The 23,233-nt window shown below is 45.0% G+C and overlaps 1 protein-coding gene across 3 annotated transcripts in view; it reads left to right on the top strand.

Moving 5' to 3' along the window:
- LOC142435068 (zinc finger and BTB domain-containing protein 10-like) overlaps window positions 1-23,233 on the top strand; it is a 43,224-nt gene that overhangs the window by 6,836 nt on the left and 13,155 nt on the right. Inside the window, exons 4-5 of one of the 3 annotated variants that reach the window (XR_012781220.1) lie at window positions 8,688-8,850; window positions 9,415-12,290. The exons of the other annotated variants lie outside the window; for them this stretch is intronic. The gene's annotated coding sequence lies outside the window, so the exon portion shown is untranslated. Of the gene's footprint in view, window positions 1-8,687; window positions 8,851-9,414; window positions 12,291-23,233 lie in introns of those variants that run through there. 3 annotated transcript variants of the gene reach the window in all.

Raw genomic sequence — 23,233 nt, 5'->3', positions numbered from 1 at the left:
AAGACGGTGGCTTAGTCTCAGGGAAGTGTTCACAGGTCTCCCTTCCGTGGTGTGCAGCTTGTCACTTCTATCCAATGTATTTCTTGGGAAGCCAGGAGCGACCTCGGGACAGTGCGTATTGGCTTCGCACAGGACCACGATGCGGAGACAAACTAGAAAGCTAATGTTGTTGGAAAGACTTGCGTCGGTGGAGAGAATTGCATTTAAATCAGCCATCTTGAAGGAATATTTGCAGCGCAGCTCGACATATTTCACGTTCTCTCTCCTGGTTGTGGGGGGGCCCCCACGACTAATCGCGGGTTCGATAGGTGCAGTTGTACGGTTGAGAGAGATAAAGAGTAAACTAAAGTCATCGAGAGCAGGAGAGACAGACGAGAGCTTGAAGTAAAGAATCGGACACGTTTCATGGCAGCTCGATAGGTTGTACAGCAACGAGCAGGGGCCAATCTAGGGACATGCATGCAATAGGAAGGGGAGCGAATTGGGGGCACAAGATGGGCGGATCCTAGATTCAGGATGGCAGCCTAACTTTGGATGTCACTGAGCCGGTTTGACCTGTTTTCTGGGTCTCCATAGAAACATCAGTTGGGTGTAAACCCCACCTACAGGGACCAGACTGGTGGCCTTAAGCCTTTAGGGGGAAGAAGCCCATTGTCCTTAACAGCAGGGAGTGGGCCCTACCTGTGTTGGGATGGACAGTCTGAAGGCTGAACGCATCTGACCGCCCACCATGTGCTGGCAAACAGCCTCTGATGTTTGGCGTATCTTTGGGGGAGACAAAGCTGGGGAAAGGTCTCTTTACAATCCCACCTTTCCTCCTCTTGTTTTATAGATAACATTTAAAAGATCCACGGGGGCAAAGTGGTTATTTTATATACATTGAAAGCTGTCAAGGGAAATTTAAGGCCCAAAGTAATATAGGCCCAAATTCAGGCTTCTAGCAAATAATTTGAAATCAGACACCGGGGATAACGGTCCCCTGTGCCCACCTGCTGTTGGAGGAAGGCATGAGAGGGGCTGGATGCCGCGATGGGAAGAGATCGAGCCAATAGAATGTCCACTTCTCTCGAGTTTAAGCTGTCGGCCCCACAGCATCGTCTATGTGCCTATAAGAGGCAACCTCAGATCAGCCCCAAATAGGAGGATAAAGTGGGGAACAGTACCTTAAGGATGGGCTTAAGAGTTACCTACAAGTCCTAAGGGTGCAGGTCCCCCTCCTAGCCGGCCAGGCCTCTCAGGGCTCGCCCTTAAACACGCTCTTCCCGTCTCTGCTCCCCACAGCGTTTGCTTGACGCACGGAGTTCAAAAGGGCTGTAGAGGCCGCGTGATTGTCCTTTACGCGCCTCCGCTTTCTACAGAATCAACATGTGACTGGGAGCATGAAGACGACGATGAAAGGCCACACGGTCAGACTGGAACTTAAGCTCTGAAGTGCTTTGGGCCCAAGCACATGGTATCCAGCCTCCTTCTGTGTCATCCACCATTTGTTTAATCACTCTGCTTGTGGAATGCCTTAAATCCACCCTTGAAAGTGTAGAAAATAGCCTCTTAGCTGAATCACACCTAATGGAATATTTCCCTTAAAACCCTTGTAAATGTCTCCTCATCAGATCCCAATCGTGCAGTGTCTTATTACGTGGGTAAGGGGTTGTACAGTAATCAGCTAAGTTCCAGTCACATTGTAGCGCTAATTGACAAGTCCAAGATCTTGATCTTTCAACAATGGGATAGGTTGTTGTATAAAATATTCAGTGTTCCTTAGACAGCACCAGCCGTGGAAGAAATATCTCAGCAGTCAGCGATCGCCATTCTCAGGCATCTGTGAGGTCTTCTTGACGTTTTTATTTGTTTGTTTGTGTTTTCTTCCTCTTGATTTTTGGATAAACTCAGCAGCAGGACAGGGTCCGCTTCCCTCCTTTCTTCTGGGCCTTGCTGGCTGAAGAGAAATCCACTGGTCTCCTTTGTGAAAATATAAACAAATAGCCCCTCCCTTCGGCGCGTCAGCAACCTGGAAAAAGAACGGCTAAGATTGTGTGGTTTCTTCATCTTCGTCTTTCTCCCAACGTGATTGCATCCTTCCAAGGGGGTCCCTCAGCTGCATTCTGCAAAAACATAAATCTGTAGCCCTTTCTCCAAGTGATCAATCGGCCTGGGTTTCCGTCTTCCTGGGACTTCTTAGGATCAGCTTTATGTGTAGAAGTGAAAATGTGTCCTGATTTTGTTACAAACTTTTAATAAGGAGAAAAAATTGTTGGTTAAAATGACTAAACGAACTTTGTCACATGCAAGATTCCTCTTCTGCCCCTTCTGTTAACAATGCAGATGTGAGAGCACTGCATTTCAATAAGGTTACAGGCTCAATTAAGCCAGATTGATCTTTAAGCTCTTTACATGGTAGGATTTCACCTTCCTGCAATGCTCTGATCTGCTTAATTTCTCTCATTCCTCCCAAGCTGGATTCAGAGGAAGTTAATGGAGGGTCTTAGGCCCCGGTGATTGCCCTAAGGAAATGACCCCATATCCAGGGTTTCAAAACCTTTTCCCTCCAATTTCTAATTCCATGTGGGGGCACTGTCGTTTCCCCCCAACAGCATTCCTAAAGACCCCTTGATTCAAGATAGCGTGGTCAGACTTCTTAAGAACTCTTTCCTGATAGGTATAAATTTTTCCTCTGGGAATGCAAGGAAGCAGAAATTGCCTTGAGCGATCTTCCTTCATCCTGATTCATAATTCCAGCAGCAATGTGAACACCTTGAGGATTTAGATTAGACTTTCCTAGTAAATGCCCCATAGTTCTTTTAGGTAACTGACCCCGATTTCCGCTCTTAATAATTTCAAATTTTATTGCAGTTTCTGGCTTTCCTTCACACCTCTGAATACCTCCAGTATCAATTTGAATTCCTTGAGTACTTAGGTTAAGTCTTCCTGATAGAAAATCTATTATTCTTTCAGTAAGAGGTTCCTGCTTTTTAGAATCAGCAAACTGCTGTGAGGGCTTCTGAGCCTTGGTCGGTCAAACTTATGCAGCGAGAACAGAGGCTGGGCTTTTGCCAGTTGGGTTAGGTCTGGTCTCCTGCTGCGAGGCTGGCTGATACCTGCAGTCTCTCTCTACGATCTTCCTTGCTCCTGCAGGCGGACACCTTGCTTTCCATGCTTTGCTGGGCGGGGTCTGTACCAAGCTCCTTCCTCTATTTTCCTTCTGGGAAGGGGTTGCTAATGGCAGCCCTTTATGGCTGCATCTTGAGTGACATTGACTCGGCCAATCACTTCCTTTCCTGCAGCAGGGGCAAAGTCCGCAACTCTGGGCTTGGCCCATGCTCTGGTGCAGGCCACAGCTCGCTCTTTGCAGCCAGACTGATTGGCCTGCGCTCCTTACATTCTCTTTGAAGATGACCTGTCTTTCTGCAACTAAAGCACCTTCTTCTAGGTCTGGTGTAATTTGCCAAGGCAGCTGCCATGAGGTTTGCCTTGTCTTCATCTGTCTCCACACTCCTGCAGATTCTGGGATAATCTAACAGGCTGCCCTGTTCCCTGTAGGGATGCAAGGCATTTTTACAGTGCTTGTTAGAGAATTCATAAGATAGCGTATGCACTAGGTCTCTTACCGCCTGGACGTTTTTTACACATTTAGAAATCGAGTCTTCCAGTCGGGATGCAAAGTCAGCTTAGGATTCATCATTCTGCTGTCTTACAGCTGTGTAACTTGGCTTTCTCTCTTCTCATGGAATGAATTAACGTTTTCCAGGCCCTTAAGCAGACCTCATGGTGTCAGAACCCAGGTCCAGACTCTAACCGGAACTTACTAGGGGAACAGGAGGACATCTCCCACTCCGAACCCGACTAGTGACCTCTGGCACGTCCGCCTCGGTTGTATTCTGGTCTTAATTAACGGCGTCACTGAGAAACCTGTCTGGACAGGACAGAAGTTTAGAAAAACTTTTACTTTAAGGTTGGTTCATGAGTTCGCGGCAGGGCCCGTGCTTTCAATTTCAGACCCCGGATGAGCCCCCAGATGTTGGATTGGGGAAGGGAACACAAGCTCACCTTGGGCGCACGGAAGAGTTATGACCAGTTGAGATGCAAAAACGGCAAAGGGAGTTTATTTGCTAGCTCGAGCTAGGGCTTCCCTCCCTCCACTGCCCAGCGGGGACCCAGCGTCCAAAAGGGAATCAGCCCTGAGTTCTTTGTTCCCTGGGCTTTTATGGGGCCAGGGACCAGGGGCAGTCCAGTGTTGCTGCTCTTTAAACTTATTGGAGAAAACTTCTGGTGTTAGCGTTGTCCAGTGGTGGTTGGTGAACAGTTTAGCGCATGTTTTCTTGACTGGTCAATTGGGGGTGGTGGTCGCTGCCCCCTACTGGTCAGTCTGGACAGGTGATGCCTTCTCTGCTAGAATTGCCTCAGTGCCCAGAAATCTGAAATTAGAGCTTAAGCCTGCCCCAGACTTTGTTTTTATACAACCCGTCATGGTGCTGGTGCTGGCAGTTGCAAACCAGGGCCCCACAATGACTGTTCTGTTGTCTGTTCAGTAAACTGTAGCTGGGCCTCAACTGCGATATAATTCTCATCCCCTAGCAGTCGATGAATTCCTGTGTCCCATCCTCAACATTCCTGCCGAGCTTGTGAATGGGCTGTAAACTCCTACCACACATTGTATTGTAAAAACACTGAAGAATAAAAACACGCTTGTGCCAGGGCTTGGATCCAGGCTCAGACTGCCCTAAAGCCCTCATGCTAATTACATAATGTGAGTCTGGGCCATGATCATTGACTGCCCGCTTGAGGTCTTTCAGCAACTCAAAGGAAAGGGCACTGTGAATTCCTTGTGGGTGTTTCCCGTAAGGCTGTCTGTTAGTAGCTTTAAGAAGATAAGACATTCTAAATTCTACATCTCCCTCTGTAATCCCCCTTTCTACCCTTGAAAGTAAAGGCGCGTTCCTATAATTCCACCTCTTTGCTTCTGATCTCTGAGCTGGTCTTCTCCACCTGTATGTCTTTTTTTTAACAATTTATTGGGGCTCATACAATTCTTATCACAGTTCATACATATACATACATCAATTGTATAAAGCACATCTGTACAGTCTTTGCCCTAATCATTTTTTTCTCCTCTTTTCTTTTTTTACATTTTATTAGGGACTCATACAACTCTTATCACCATCCATACATATACATACATCAATTGTATAAAGCACATCCATACATTCCCTGCCCCAATCATTCTCAAGGCATTTGCTCTCCACTTAAGCCGTTTGCATCATGGTCTCTTTTTTTTCCCCTCTCTCTCCCCTTTCCCCCCTCCCTCATGTGCCCTTGGTAATTTATACATCGTTATTTTGTCGTATCTTGCCCTATTCGGGGTCTCCCTTCCCCCCTTCTCTGCTGTCCATCTCCCAGGGAAGAGGTCACATGTGGCTCCTTGTAATCAGTTCCCCCTTTCCAACCCACTCACCCTCCACTCTCCCAGCATCGTCCCTCACGCCCTTGGTCCTGAAGGTATCATCCACCCTGGATTCCCTGTACCTCCAACCCTCATATGTACCAGTGTACAGCCTCTGTCCTATCCAGCCCTGCAAGGTAGAATTCGGATCATGGTAGTTGGGGGGAGGAAGCATCCAGGATCTGGGGGAAAGCTGTGCCTCACACCCTAATTAACCCATCTCCTCTCCTAAGCCCCTCTATGAGGGGATCTCCATTGGCCGACACTTGGGCCTTGGGTCTCCACTCTGCACTTCCCCCTTCATTTAATATGATATATATATACATATATATACATACATATATACATATACACATATGTACACATACATACACACACATATCTTTTTTTTTTTTTTTGCATGATGCCTTATATCTGGTCCCTTGGGCACCTCGTGATCGCACTGGCCGGTGTGCTTCTTCCATGTGGGCTTATTTGCTTCTGAGCGAGATGGCCGCTTGTTCACCTTCAAGCCTTTAAGACCCCAGACACTATCTCTTTTGATAGCCGGGCACCATCAGCTCTCTTCACCACATTTGCTTATGCACCCATTTGTCTTCAGCGATCCTATCATGGAGGTGTGCAGTCAATGATATGATTTTTTGTTCTTTGATGCCTGGTAACTGATCCCTTCGGGACCACTCGATCACACAGGCTGGTGTGTTCTTCCATGTGGACTTTGTTGCTTCTGAGCTAGATGGCCGCTTGTTTATCTTCAAGCCTTTAAGACCCCAGTCACTATCTCTTTTGATAGCCGGGCACCATCAGCTTTCTTCACCACATTTACTTGTTCACCCACTTTGGCTCCAGCCGTTGTGTCGGGAGAGTGAGCATCATAGAGTTCCAATTTAATAAAAGAAGGTATTCATGCATTGAGGGAGTGTTTGAGTAGAGGCCCAAGGTCCTTCCGCCACCTTAATACTTGACCTATAAATATAGACACATAGATCTATTTCCCCATCCTCCTATATATATTTGCATGTACATGTCTTTGTCTAGACCTCCATGAATGCCCTTTGACTCCTAGCTCTTTCCTCCATCTCCCTTGACTTTCCTCCTGCCCTACTACCATGCTTCATCGCCACCTGGGCTAGAGTATACCTCTTCTCTAAGCAACCTTACCCTTGATCATTTCCCACCAGGCCTGCCACTCCCCCTTCTCTACCATTTGGGGTCCCATGTTTTTCCACCTGTATGTCTTGAAGCTCCACTTCCTGAACTTCATCTTCTGTGTTAGCTCTCCTAGTTTGCATTTCTTTGGAGCTCATCTCTCCACCTCCAGCACTGGCTTGCTTGCTTGTGTTACAATCTCTAGTCCTTCTTACACTCAATTCCAGCAGGGGAGCAGATGCTTTTACTATATCCCCTTCTGACTCAGACTTAGGTTTTTCAGCTCTGCCTAAAATCTTCTCATCTGCCTGAAACCCATTCTGATTGCTTCTCACCTGATTTAAGTTTGGGTATCCTAGATGCTTCTCACTGCTCTGCTGGTCTTGTTCCTTTGCTTTCCCACCTTTGAAAGCAAGGGAGCTTCCTGGGGTTCTTGAATAGCCTCGATTTGAGTCTTGGAATGCACTCTCTCTAGTACTTTATCACCTTTAAGCCTTTAGAGGCTGCAGTCCCCCGAGGGCATGTAGGCTTTGGCCATAAGGTTTCCTTCAGAATCAGAGGCCTTGCAGAACAAGTCAGTCCCTGCTTCTTCACTCTTTTCTAAGGTTTCATGACGGAAATCAGCTCATTCACAGTGCTTTTGCTTGCTTTTCTAGATTTGAATAGATACAAGACTTCTGACTGCACTGATAATCCTCATTCTCTTCCTCCTGCCAAGGTTTTAAAACTAGCTTCACTTGAACCCACAGAGACCACGTCTCCTTGGGGATACGCTCCCCATCTCTGTGTGCTTCCTTTAAGTTTACAATGACTTCCTCCCAAGTCTCTAGATGGAAAGTGCTTTCCTCTGGGAACCGTGGATTATACCTTTTTACTACTTTTAGAAAACATTGCATCTTTTTCTTCGTTACTCTTACACCCTGTCTTTTCAGTAAGTAGATGAGCATAGTACCATACATTTCAGGTTGACTTTTACCTTGCCCCATTGTCCTCTTTAAAATACTCATTCACTGTTTCCACTACTTTTCTGCCAAGCCCCACACCGGATCCTCACTTGACACAATTTTCCGATTTGCCCTGCCTTCCAGTGGGGCCGTACAATTGTTACACGGGGTATGACTCAAGTGATCTTTTCCTACTGCCTCGCAATGGGCTCCATTTGTGGGGGGAGGGGAGACCAGCCTCATGACTAATTGCAGGTTTGATAGGCGCAATTGTACCGCTGAGATAAATAAAGATTATAATAAAGTCAAAGAGCGTGAGAGATAGAAGAAAAATTGAAATAGAGTCAGACACATTTCCTGGTAGCATGCTCACCTCAGCCCCACGTGGTGGTCGACGTGGAGATGGGAGACCAGACGGCAGGAGAGAGGGGGAGGGGAAGGAAGACAAGGGAAAGGGAACGGGAGCCAGGAGGGGGGAGAGCACCAGGATGAGGGAGGCGAGGGAAAGAGCTATTTATTGCTAACCAAGGCTTATGTATCTTTGGGGGGTGTCCACACCCCCTAACTTCAGGTAAAGACATTCTTCACTGGAAGGGGTTGCACTATAACTTATGCAACAATGGGGGGTACACTCTAGGACTATACACTCAATAGGAAGGGGAGCGATTGGGGTACACATGTGACACGATAGGCGGATCCCAGATTCAGGATGGCAGCCTAACTTTGGATGTCACTGAGCTGGTTTGACCTGTTTTCTGGGTCTCCATAGAAACCACTATCAGTAGGGTGTGAACCCCACCTACAGCGACCAGACTGATGGCCACAGGCTTTTAGGGAGAAGTAGCCCATTGTCCTTAACAGCAGGGAGTGGGACCTACCTGTACTAGGACCAGACAGTCTGAAGGCAGAATACATCTGACCTCCCACCATGTGCTGGCAAATAGCCTCTGATGTTTGGCACATCTTTGGGGGAGACTAGGCTGGGGAAAGTCTCTATAATTCTACACCTGGTGGCCTCTCTTTTCATCACCATCCCTCAGTCCTCACGGTAGGACTTTAGATCTCTTGCTAAAGTGCTTCAGCGGTGACTGGCTATATTTTTGTTTGCTCACAGCAGGTCTCCTCCTCATAATTCCTTCCCTTTTTGTTTCACACAGCGAAGTACTCGGATTTTCCAAACCTTAATGAAGAGAAAATACAATCTACTGAACATATAATGCTACGGTTCATGAAGAGTGACATCTGGTCCTCCATGTTTGCTGAAAGCTCCGAATCTCACATCAGTAAAGATCCGCATGGAAACCGGGGGCTACAGTTGAGGTGAGTGTGTTTCATTCGGAGAAGCCAGCAGTGCCAGAGGAGAAGCTCTTCCAAAGTATCATGACATTGAAGTAGTCTTCAGATACGGGAATCATTCACATAGAGAAGGGCAACATACACTTCCCACAGAACCCAATATGTTAACATTAGACCTCACCCCTGAAGAAGCCATGAGCACACGAGCTCACACACAATTGGGCATCGTCTACACCTCCTTTAATGAATGTAAACCTTCACAGCCCTGTCTCCAGTTTAGCAAAGACAAACGCTTAATAGTTGTGAACCGATTCATAGCCTGATACATAGTCACTTATAGACATGTGTATACACTTAGCTCTGACATGTGTTTCTATGATTTTCGTTATAAAACTTTTCCAAAATGGGATGGTATTGAAATCATAATTTCACTTTGGCCGAATTCGCAAAAACACGTAATAGAAAATGAGATTTTTTTTTTCTTTTAAAAGACAAAATAGTCTGGAAGCCATGCCAGTTAACTGCGTTTGGTAATTTTGAAGAAGTAACACAATGCCAACAGCAGATTGTGGTTTTTTTTTTAAACAGGGCTCTGAATGGTCAGAGACACTGTGAAGGTAATAAAGGTCATCAGTGTGGAGTCGCCTCCAGGCAGTTGCACAGAAGTTTTTCTGAAGGAAATCCAGTTTGGTGGTGTGAGTTTGGGAAAGCCTTCGAGGATCACTCATCGTATGGTCATCTCAGGTCTCACGCTGGATGCAGTATCTGTGACTGCAAGAAATGTGAAGAAACCTGTGACGCTAACCTGCCCTCTCCTCTGGGAACTATTTCAGGACAGAAACCCTGTAGTAAAAAGGTACCAGGCAAGGAGTTCCATCTGGCAACCCTCAAGAATCCTCTGAGCACACACGCCGTTGAGAAACTCCATCCGTTTTCCAAATCTGAGAAGGAATTATGTAGTTTCTCGACCTTTTGGGATCCTGTGAGCAGCCCTACGTGCGATCCCAAGAAACAGTCTAGTTCCTGTAGTGCTCTTTCATCCCCAGCCTCACACGAAACGTTTCCTAGCTCTGGTAAACATATGTGTAAGGAATGTGGGAAAGACTTCCCACTTTCTTCAAAGCTCAGAGAACATATGCAAACTCACCAGGAAGAGGGGGATTATAAATGTCAGGAATGTGGGAAAACCTTCCCTCAGTCCTCACAGCTCATCAGACACGCCAGAGTCCACAGTGGGGAGAGGTCTTATGAGTGTAGGGAATGTGGGAAAGCCTTTCCCAGGTCATCAACCCTCAATCAACACATTCTAGTTCACCGAGGAGAGAGGAACTATAAATGTGGGGAATGTGGCAGAGCCTTTGCCTGGTACTCAAACCTCATCAGGCACGGGAGACTGCACAGTGGCGAGAGACCGTATGAATGTAAGGAATGTGGCGTAGCCTTTCAGCACTGTTCCCATCTCACCAGACACATGAAAAGCCACCATGGACACAAGCCTTTTGAATGTCAGGAGTGTGGGAAAACCTTTAAGTATTCTTCATATCTCACTATGCACCTAAATATCCACAATGGACGGAAGCCTTATGAATGTAAGGAATGTGGGAAAGCCTTTGCTCATTTGTCAACACTCATTAGTCACAGAAGAATTCACAGTGGGGAGAGGCCCTATGAATGTGAGGAATGTGACAAAGCCTTTGCTCGGCCCTCGGGGCTGGCTATTCATAGAAGAATTCACAGTGGAGAGAGGCCTTTTAAATGTGAGGAATGCGGGAAAACTTTTTCTTGGTCTTCAACACTCACTAATCATAGGAGAACGCACAGTAGGGAGCGGTCTTACAAATGTAAGGATTGTGGCAAAGCCTTTGCTCAGCCCTCAGGACTGAGTAGTCATAGAAGAATTCACAGTGGAGAGAGGCCTTTTGAATGTGAGGAATGTGGAAGAACCTTTTCTGCGTCCTCCAAACTCACCCGTCATCAAAAAGCTCACAGTGTAGCCAAGCCTTACGAATGTAAACACTGTGGGAAAGCCTATAAGCATTCCTCCGACTTAACTCTGCACACCATGGCTCACACAGGAGAGCGTCCGTATGTATGCAAGGACTGCGGGAAGACCTTCAGGTGGCCTTCATGCCTGGTCGTACACAAAAGAATTCATAGTGGAGGGAAGCCTTAGGTACGTGAGGAATGTGGGAAAGCCTTTGTCACGGCACTAGTGCATTTAGAAATCATATTGCGTAGTAGGTCCGTCGAGTGTCAGCAGTGTGGGAAGGCCTTAGCTGTTCTTCACATCCTCACGCATTGAAACTCAAGACTGCAGGCTGTTGTGTGTCCAAAGTAAGCTGGTTGATCCTTATTGCTGTTTCTGAAAGTGTGTAAAAACACTGCTAGAAAACAAAAACCAAAGGGGTAAGGTAATTGGAGCTACAGTGTGTCTACCAGAGAAATGATTTTTTTTATGTTAAGCACATTACGATCTTTCTCAGTGTGTGTTGCTTTCTTATTCAAAGATTCAACATAACACAAGGTTTGTGGGATGTATCCTTTTTTCTAAAATTTATTTTTTTGGAATGTATCCTTTGAGGTGTTTTATTTCCTCAATGAAAATTACACAAACTTAAAAAAACAACAGAAAAGAGAAAATTACACAAACTGTTTTTGCTTCTTACCATTATGCTGACTTATCCATTTAACCAGATAAATATAGATCCCAATTCATTTTCTTCTAAGCCTTCAAATCTCAAAATTTTCTTTGTTGGGCACCTATCTAGAGATACACATCAGTTTGGCCCCAAGGTAAATTGAATATTCATCCCACAAAAACCGCTAAGAATAGAAGAACAAAGGAAACTTAGCAACCAATCAAGGTGATAGAATAAAATTTCTCCCCAATTCACTACTTAGCTTCCTTTATCAATCATGTCTTCTCTATATTTTGCTATCATATAAAATATGTACTATTTGTTGAGCCTGCTCCTTTCCTATTTTTAAAAAAATAAAGACTTCATCCTGGCTGATTTTAAAAAATGTGTCCAAAATTGAAATAGAACTTGACATTTTTCTCAAGCAGAAAATGGTGATGGCAACTATGGTGGTTATATAATCTGTTGTCCATTTCAGAAAATTAAGAGCGAAGGGGGTGGAGTTTAGCCTGCCATTTAGGTGGCAGCTTGATGATGTCATTTGGCGGCACTAAGGAGATAAATAGCTTTCTGCAGGTGGGGCACACGCTCAGTCTATAAGACATTCTTTTGACAAGCCACATGGAGAAGGGGTGATGGCAGCCAGAGCCTTGGAGCTAGAGAAGCCATGTGGAGACAGACCGCTGTCAGCTCAGAGATGCTTACACTGTGTCTGGATCCACAATACTTTCCCACCCACTGGCCTGTGATCATCCTGCATTCAGCATCATTTCATGTATGGACTGTGATAAGAGATGTAAGAACCCCCAATGAAATGATTGAAAATAAACTTAAAAGTTTTGGAAAACTCAGTTGTAAATCCAAGGATATTTGGCATATAGAATCTTCACCAAAAGAATGGTGCACAATCTTTGTAAGAGACCGGACCAGGATTGACTTAACTAATCAATTATCTCAGCAGGAAAACCATTGGGGTAGCTTATAAGGAGACAGAAAGAAGGACTGTTGAAATTCAACAGGCAGGAAACAGGCCAAGGGAGTTATATTGTCCTTCAAGAAAGGACATCAGATTCTGAGCACACTGTTAATCCTAAGGCTATTGTTGACGGAGAGTCCCAACTGATAGCCCCAAGTCCATGTATAGAGTCCGGAAATAACTTAAGCTTCTACTGACTTCCTTCTGGTCAGTAACCAACTATGTAAATAAGTTTGCACTCAGGCTGACTGATTTAGAGAGTGGATTACCTCTACCTCACCAACCATCACTGAGATGTGCAGAGCCTGTTAAGGTCATGCCTGGGTGTGTCCATGATGGGTATTATGTATGTAGACATGCCCTCTCAGTTGTGATTTGGTTGAAAAGCCCTGGACAAATCTTATAAACATCATGTATGTAGCCCACCCTTGTCCCTTTCCCACTCCAGGACCCCACGTAGAAAGCCTCACTGAGCTTAAGAGTCTCACAGCCCTGGTTTATATCCGAGTTTCACATTCTGAGTTATTGCTCCTTAAGCGAAAAGCACCTAGACCGGTGCTGTGTTTATCTAGCCATGAACTCTGTTGGATGGTGGTGTTCTTAAGAACAACGTGTCTGCTTTAAGACATCTCGAGCTAATAATGCATTGTAGCTATGCAGGCAGGAGGCAAAGCAAAAGTTGTAAGTGGTTTGCACAAAGGATGGGTTTATAAATGTATTCCTATTAATTTGGTCCAAATGTTCAAACAGACATAATTGTAGCAGTGCTTGTACACGTGTGCACACGGCCAACAACACACAACACAATAAACACATAATCCACACATGACACATCAATAGAACAAACTATACATATATTTATACATGATGTGGCAATCTATGTGTATATATATGTATAGGTTTAGTATTAAGGTAGCAGATGGACATTGGGCGTCTAGTCAAGTAGTTCCTTGCAAGAACACCTTGTTCTAAACTGGCATTCCATGATGCTCACCTTCCCTACATGATCGCTGAACTGGTGAATATGCAAATGTAAAAAATGTTGATGGTGCCCGGCTATCAAGAGATATGGCACCTGGGGTCTTAAAAGCTTGAAGGTAAACAAGCCACCATCTGGCTCAAAAGCAACAAAGCCCACGTGGGAGAAGCACACCAGCCTGTGTGATCACAAGGTGTCAATAGGATCAGGTATCAGGCATCAAAAATGTCATTGTGCAGAGTGGGGACCCAAAGTCCGTCTGTAGGCAACATTCCTTTACAGAAGGGTCGCAGGGAGGAGATGAGCCAGTCTTTGTACTATAGCATTGATGAAACCTGTAACTTTCCTCTAGTTCTTTAATGATCCCCCCCACTATCATGATCCCAGTTCTACCTTACAAATCCAGCCAGACCAGAGGATGTACACTGGTATAGATCAGAGCTGTAATACAGGAAATCTAGGACAGATAAACCCCTCAGGACCAATAATGAGAGAAGAGATACCAGGAGGGTAAGGGGAAGGTTGGGAAGAAAGGGGAAACTGATCACAATGATGTACACATAGCGGTTATGTCATAACCCCCTCCCTGGGAGACAGACAACAGAAAAGGGTGAAGGGAGACATCAGACAGTGTAAGACATTAAAAAGAAAATTTATAAATTATCAAAGATGAGGGAGGGAGGGTAGGGGAGGTGAGGAAAAATGTGGAGCTAAAACCAAGGGCTCAAGTAGAAAGAAAATTTTGAGAATGATGATGGCAGCAAATGTACAAATGTGCTCGACACAAATGGATGTATGTATGGATTGTGATAAGAGTTGTACAAACCACCAATAAAATTATTTTTAAAAAGAAAGAAAAGCACACCAAAACTAAAACCAAAAAAGCAACCACATACCACACAGAGAACGCTTTACACACATGACATACACACACACTACACATGCACACCACACGAAACATTCATAAGCACAAAACACATAACCAATGCACACAGCATACACCACAGAACACACAGAAGATACACGCACCACACACAAAAAACAGGCATTCACAACACACCATATCCCACACAAAAACATACAACATATACATCACACCAACAGCCCCACATGTACTACACAAAAAATACAAATACCACATACACAAAAACACATTCACAATAATCAACACATACACATCAAATAACACAACACATAGCAAACACAAAACACGACACAGATGACACATACACCACACAAAACAGACATTGGCACAAGAAAAACAATACAAACAACACCACACATACACAACACACAGCACATACATCACAATAGTCAAAGAAAACACACAACACACTCAACACTGAGAAAACCTATTGCACACACAACAAACAAAACACTCAGGAAACACACTACACAGAACGCACACATACCAAGTACCCACAGCACACACAGAAGACTCAGAGAACACACTGCCCACAACACACACCAAACATACAACACACACCAAACTCACACTCACACTTCATTCTCAACACACATACACAGCACACTTCCATAATACTCAACACACAACAGACACCACAAACACAACATGCACTACGCACATATATAACATATCACGCAACACTCAGAAAATGCTACAAGCACAACACACACCCCACCTCAATCACACAACACACACACCATATGGAACCCAAACAAAACAGTACACACACCCCTCTCACAGAGGGGTTTAGGAGAGGAGATGGGTTAATTAGGGTGTGAGGTAGCACTGATGAAGAACACAGCTTTCCCCCCAGATCCTGGATGCTTCCTCCCCCCAACTACCATGATCCGAATGCTACCTTGCAGGGCTGGATAGGACAGAGGCTGTACACTGGTGCATATGAGGGTTGGAGGTACAGGGAATCCAGGGTGGATGATACCTTCAGGACCAAGGGTTTGAGGGGCGATGCTGGGAGAGCGTAGGGTGAGTGGGTTGGAAAGGGGGGACTGATTACAAGGATCCACATGTGACCTCTTCCCTGGGAGAGGGACAGCAGAGAAGGGGGGCAAGGGAGACTCTGGATAGGGCAAGATATGACAAAATAACAATGTATAAATTATCAAGGGCTCATGAGGGAGAGGGGAGTGGGGAGGGAGGGGGGGGGGGAAGAGGACCTGATGCAAAGGGCTTAAGTGGAGAGCAAATGCTTTGAGAATGATTGGGGCAGGGAATGTGCGGATGTGCTTTATACAATTGATGTCTGTATATGTATGGATGGTGATAAGAGTTGTATGAGTCCCTAATAAAATGTTTAATAAAAAAGAGAAAGAAACCACTACACACAACACACTCCCACCACACACACAACATAGACAACTCACAATACATATTACAACACAAACTACACACAAACACACAACACATGCACAACCAATCAAATCACACACAAGGACAACACACACACCCAGAACACACTCAAGACAGAACACATACCACACACTCAGAAAACACAACACTCATACCATACACAACATAACAGCCAACACAATACACACAGCACAGATATACCATGAAAACAACACACCACCCCGATGACATAGAACACACAACGCATAAAACATCACGCAACACACACTACACACCTAAACATAACATACTACACACAGAACACAACACAATGACACCACACACCATACACACAGCATATATACACCACACAACACACATACAGAAAACATACACAATATGCGTCACACTCTCACAACAAACACACAACACATACACAACATAACACACCACACAAAACACACTGCAAACATACACAGCATAACAGCATATACATGCAAAGCACAGTTCCATGATTCTCAACACACAACATACACACCACAAGCACAACACACCACACAAACACATACAACATAAACAACACACATACACAGCACACTTTCATGACACACAAGACACAGAATACTCACAACACTCCACAAGCACACAGCACATAAAACACACTACACACAGACAACACACACTATACACTCACCTCACAAAACACACACCATTTTGACACCACTCACCAGACTTATACACAACACAGAACATACCCACAAGACACACAACACAAAGGACTCACAGAACACACATCAAATACAACACACTATACAACACATAGCATATAATACAACTCACAACACAAAACACAACATACACATCACACAACCCACGCCACATAGAATACTCAAAACACACACATAGCACATGACACACACAATATAACAAAACACACACCACAGAAAACACAAAACTCATATACACCACAAAGAGCACATGCACACCACAAACGTGATACATACAACACACATATACAGAACACTTTGACAACACACACCACAAACCACACGAACAACACGCATATGCACAAAACACAAGCAAGACACATGCAGTACATGCAACACATACACAATACACACACCATGCACCCAATGCACACGTCAGAGATAACCCACATACAAAACCTCAGACAGCACTCATTCCCCAGAACACATACACACTACATACAGAAAACACACAAAAAACAACACACCAAACACATCATATAACATGCACAACAGACAACACACACACAACACAATATGTTGGACGTTGAGACCACTGCAAGCCATGTAATTAGGAAGACGGCTGCTTAGCCAAGTGGCTGGAAACGATACATATTTCTGCTCATTGAAGTGAAAGATGGCCGGACCAAATGCTCAAATGACAGAGTGTCAGCGATAGTGAAATTTTGCTGAAGATGACCCGACGGTGTTTGCAGCAGTCCATAGACAGGGAGCTGCCAGAGGTTCTGCCCAATTCAGAAGAGGACACGGGACAAGGGATAACATTACATATGTCAGATGGACCTGGAATTAAATTAGGTAACAAGAGAAAGGTGTTTACTTGTTCATCATCGACTAGGTCAAGGCATTCGACTGTGTGGGTCATAACAAACTATGGAAAACCTTGGGAAATGTGGGAAACAGAAAGATTTATTCCAAGTCATCTCCACCAAATATGTTAGACTTGGGACACTGCCTGCATTGAATGGTAATCTATTGTCAAGTTATCTCCCTGAAGACTCCAGCCACCCAGAGCAAGCAGACACCATTGTTTCTCCCACAGTAAGTAGGGCTCACTCCCTACTGTGAGGGTCAGTGGATTGCTTCCCCTGCGGGCTTAGGCTAAATAAAGTTTCCAGCTCTAGGACAATCAAGGTTAAGCTGCCATCATGAATCTAGGATCTGCCCATCTTGTCACATATGTACCTTTAATCCCTCCTCTTCCTATAGCGTTGATACCCCTAGATAATCCCCCTCATTACTGTAGTACCTATAGCACAACCCCTCCCTGTGATGTATGTCTCCACCTGTAATTCGGGGCCTTGCACGTCCCCAGAGAATTTATAAGCCTTGGTTAGTAATAAATCTCCTCTCCACGTCGACCACCAAGTGAGGCTGAGGTGAGCATGCTACTATGAAATGTATCTGACTCTATTTTTAAATCTCTCATATTTTCTTTTTTGGTTGATTTTTGGGTTTTTAAAAATCATTTTACTGGGGGTTCATTCAATTCATCCCAATCCACACATACATCAGTTGTGTAAAAGCACATTTGCACATTCATTGCCCTCATCCTTCTCAAAACATGTGCTCTCAACTTAAGCCCTTGGTATCAGCTCATTTCTCCCCTCTCCCTTCTCGCTCCCATATCCCTCATGAATATCTCATATTTTCTATGACTTCAATCTCTATTTATTATCACCATACAAGTGTGCCTGCCAGACCTGTGATAATTTGTTAGGGGCTCTCTCCCCTGACAGGGAAAGATGGGAACTCCAGAACACTTCATTGTTTCCTGCTCCTGAAGAACTTATGGCTCAAGAGGCAATTGTGTGAACAGAACAAGGGAATACCGAGGCGTTTAAAATCAGGAGAGGTGTGTGTCAGGGTGGTTGCAACATTTCACCGTTCTTGTTCACTCTGCATGCTGAACAAATCATCAGAGAAACAGGATTATGTGAAGAAGAATGAGGCATCGGGATCGGAGGAAGGCTTGTTAACAACCTGCAGTATGCAGATGACCCAACCTTGCCTCCTGAACATCGGGAGGAGTTGAGACACTTGCTATTGAAAATCAAGGATGACAGCATCAGTGTGGATTACAATTCAATGTAAAGAAGATCACAATCGTCACAACTGGTGTGTCCTTGCTGGAGATTAGCATACTGGGGATAGTACTGTGTGTGCATAGTCAGGTTATGACTCCCTTTGGTTGAAATACCCTGGATAAATCTTAAATGTCTTCTGTCTAACATTATGTATGTATCCCACGCATGGGCCTGTAGTATCACATGTTACTGCAATGTAATGTTCTGACACCAGTCATCGATCTGTGACAGCTTCCTTTGTCCATGTCTTATGTAAGTAGTGTCCCAAATGTGATTCCTGGGACACCATTTTACCACATGCGAATGCCCTCCCTCATCCTGATGATGTGTCTGTTTTGGAGTTGCCTTTGTCACTTTAAAGACTCTTAATGCTCTCCTTAAATTATTTATAAGGTTGGCACAGCTCTTGTACCCTAAAATAAGGAAGAACGCCTTCCCTGTAGGAGCTCAGAAACTGGTCACACTGTGCAAAGGAAACCAGGAAGCAGAAGTGACCTCATTAAAAAGAGTTGAGCTCATATGAAAGGATTGGTAAACATTTTTCAATGGCCAAATATGGAAACACAACGACTTAAGGGGAGATTCAGATCATTAGCATTTTATAGCCTTCATTACTGAAATCTGCATTTCAGTTCATTATCATATTAAAGGTGTGTCAGAATCCATTGGATGGCAGTGAATGAGTTCTGAAGCCTTTAGTAAAAAGCAGATCTGCTGGGAAAGCATTTGTCCTTAGCCGAAATATGGAGAGTTCAGCATTGGATAAGAAGGGGACTTTGGAGGGGAAAATGAGGGGCTGATGCCAGGGGCTTAGGTGGAGAGCAAATGTTTTGAGAATGATGAGGGCAATGAATGTACAAGTGTCCTTTACACAATTGATGTATGTATGGATTGTGATAAGAGTTGTATGAGCCCCCAATAAAATGATGTTTAAATACTTCAAAAAAAAAGATGGCGTGACACAGTGGCTGCATCAATGGAATAAAACAAGGAAAAAAGAAGGGAACTTTGGAACATCATGGGCACAAGTTCAAGTAGTAGGCGTTCCCGAACGGACACCTTTCCCAGATGCACCATGAGTCAAAACCAGAACCGGAAGTGCGCGTGCGTTTCCGCCCTGGCGTGACCCCTGCTCCTGGCTGTGGAGGTTCCTTTTCCAGGTGTCCGCGGGGAGCGCGCTCTCCCCGTGTTGCGCGTCCCGGGGGCTCCAGGGTGGAGACGCGCCCCCGTGTGTGTGCTTGAGTGTTGTCATCGCTCGCGGTGCTGATTCAGGGGGGACTGGGGGCTGCAGGCACCGAGCCCCCTTTTATTCACCGTCGTGGGCGCCGGGCGGGCGGCCTTTGCGCGGGAACCGGCGTGTTGCAATTACGCAGCCTGTTGGTGCATCGGGCGCAGCGAGGACAGGCGGGAGCGCTTGTCCAGGGCAATGATTTAAATGAAGATTCGGATCATCCGTTTTGCTTTGCTGCCTGCATGGCTGTGTAGGGCGCCTAAGGTGTGAAGCATGACGTAGTATTTCCATTGGGGAAGATGAGTTTGCACCCCGAGACGGCAGGGATCCCAGGATCAGGAATATACCTCACCTCTCAGGTCAGCAGTGATCGAGGCAGAAGAAGCAAAATGTGGGTCGTGCAACTGAGAAGTGAATGGTAGCAAGTCATTCCGACCTGTGCACCCTCGTGCCCAGGGTTTTATGGAGGACAGCACCCCGAGGGCCATAAATCAACCCCTGTGCTGCAAAGGAGTTGAATGATGTTGGGCAGGACCCTCTGAACACGATCAGGAAGACAGTGAGGAGCCCTGGCCGTGGAGGTAGGTGGTGGAAGAGGAAGCTAGTGGGAGGATGAGATGTAGATGGTTCTCTGCTGAATTCACTTCTCCTTTCACAGGCAGGACATATCAGGGGATGCTTCTCTGCAGGGGGTGTTTGGGTGGATTACCCAGGATCCTCTGAAAGGTGGAGTTTGATTCAGGAGGCCTAGGGTGAGACTTCAGATTCTACATTGTAAGCATCTCCTTCCTAGATTTTTCTGAACAGAATTAAGGCCCGGGTTTAGCATGTGAATTAATACTGAAATGCTTTTTCGAGATAATTGCAAAAGAAATTAGGGCTCTCACAGTGTACATTGGAGTAAATATCAGTGAGAGAGGAAACTGAGAGAGGTCAGAAATGAAAGCCCATGAGTCGGCTAGAGGGCAGCAGGCTGGAAAGAAATGGGAAGGCAGCCAGTTAAAGAAAGCTTAGTACTTTTCAGATTTCTTTCTTCATTGATCTCAAGAGTGAAGTATTGTTCAAGAGTCCCACCCCGGGAGCCAGAGGCCACGGTATCAAAAAGGAAGTGGAGGAACCCTTGAAGCGGAAGAAGGAAATGTACATTGCAAAACAAACATGAAAATATCAATGCTATCCCTATTATAATGTGAATCAAAGGAAGTTGTCTTGCAGCAAGGTTGAAGGAATTCAACTCCCTGTAATGAAAAATGAAGACGGCGGAGAATATCTTGACCCATATGTAAATACTCTCTGGTCGTAGGCCTGAGGTTGGAGCTGAAAACCTATCACTCCTTCCTTTTTCAACATTGTTTTATTTGGCGGGGAGGGGGGCGCGTGGGGGCGGCAGGATAAAAGACTTTTAAAATTGTTTTATTTCTGGTAAACCGAATTAAAGAACTAAACACGGCCACGTCTTGAGCCAGACTCACAATGATTGTGAGGCTTCAGCCCTTTGTCACAGCTACTGTGTAAGTCCGTCTCCTAGAGGTTCTCTCTCTCTTTTTCCCCCCCTCAATTATGAAGCAGAATGTCCTTTTCCAGGGAATGGTTATCGTCCATGGCAATAACACGTTCAAAGTACATAAGGGGAAGTCTAGTCATCGTTAGTTCTAAAGAAGAGTTTGGCTGTGCTTCTTCCAAGACAAATTCGTTTGTTTTTCTGGCCAGCCACAGCATTTTCGATATTTTTAAAAGTTATTTTATTTGGGAACTCGTATAGCATTCCATGCATCAATTGTATCAAACATATTTATACATACATTACCAGCAATGATTTTGGTTGTAATGTTTCTATGACTGGTCTAATTGTGCATGGACAAGGCATCCTGTACAGTCAGCTGGTGATCCAGAGCTACCATCTTGTACATCCAAACAGCCATAGGAAGGATTTCTAGTGCTCTCACTGGTGTGTGGACCAAACGTAATTCATTGTCCTCTGCTTCTGTTTCCATCCCGCTTCCTGAAGTGGCCTGTGTTTAGAGACGAAATATCGCTTGACCCCCAGTTTCTGGAACAAGGAACTGGTGAGTTCTACAAGCAACAGGGATGTTCATACCATAAGTTGGAGAGACCTGATTGACTTGTTTTGTGGGACAAGTGTGCTGTGGGCATGTGGTTTGTCAATAAAGTTAAAGGGTGAATAGTGGGCCAAGGATCCGAGCCCCATGAGGAATCCTAAGGCCCTGCTCTCTGTTATTTGGTCCTTTTACATGGGTCACTTGAAGTTTGGATGCCTCCGTTCACCTACCTTAGGTGACTCGTAGGAAGCTCTGTTTTTCTGTACCTTCCCTAGAGTTTCCGAGACCTTAAATCTTTACTGGAGTAGAGAACATTTTTCTCCCTCTGTGTGACTGGCACATTCACGGAAAGGCATGCTGTCCTTGATTCTGCTGTTGATGACATCATGGCATGACTGTGCTTTTGTGAAGGGTGTGTGGGCTTGTTTGTGGAGGCGAGACATCATGAAGACATTCCCTATGGTTCCTTTTTGACATTTGAAGTGGTGGGCTGATGTGTTTCTCTTGTTGGAGTGTTTCCTGTCTCAACTGTGGACTTACTCTCTGCACTCTATTTGTCTCTCAATGATGAAGACACAGAGGATGAGGATAGCTATTTAGGGAACTCATATAGAAAGCAAAACAAATTAACAAGAGTCAATTCCTATTCCTGTTAACAGCAAACCTGCGGAGCAGAGTAGAACTGCTCTATTGGGTTTCTGAGACTGTAACTCTTTATTGAAGTGGGACACCTCATCTTTCTCCTGTGAATCCCATGGTCAGTGCTAACTGTTGACCTGGTGGATTTCAGTCCAACCGGTAACGTAACACGACAATGCCAGAACTCCTTAACAAATGTATAGAAATACATAATTTTCCAAAAGCGAATTCCTTTTTTTCACAAGATGAATCCCTGTCACCTCCTCATTCCCTAGGCTTTATAGGCACGCTGGCCCTTGGGTTTTCTGTGGGTGGGAGACCTAGGTCCTTGCGTGGTTGCCAGGAACTCCCATGGGCCAAAGGAATGCCTGCTGTTCTGCTTTGATAGGAAGGGATGTTCTACACGGTTGTCTTTCAGCTCTTTTCAAACTGGTGTAGATGATAAACAGAAGACAGCCATCGTATTCAGTCGAACTGAAGAGATTGTTTCCATGTGTAGCGTGTCTTTTATACAAGGCTTCCTAAGTAAGGAGGAGAATTTACAGAATAGATGAGGCTGTCGGGTACACTCAAGCAGTGCAGTGACCTTGGTGGAAGACCTACCCTTGGGTCAGGTGCTTTGAATTCTCAGTATTCTCAGGACCATCGCTGCAAACTTTGTTCCTGTTCACATTGGATACCTGTTACCTTGCTGATCCGGAATGGGTGTGATGTT

The sequence above is a fragment of the Tenrec ecaudatus genome, chromosome X (assembly GCF_050624435.1).
Source record: "Tenrec ecaudatus isolate mTenEca1 chromosome X, mTenEca1.hap1, whole genome shotgun sequence".
NCBI classification, from domain to species: Eukaryota; Metazoa; Chordata; class Mammalia; order Afrosoricida; family Tenrecidae; genus Tenrec; species Tenrec ecaudatus.
This window is presented reverse-complemented; position numbering and strand designations above follow the sequence as displayed.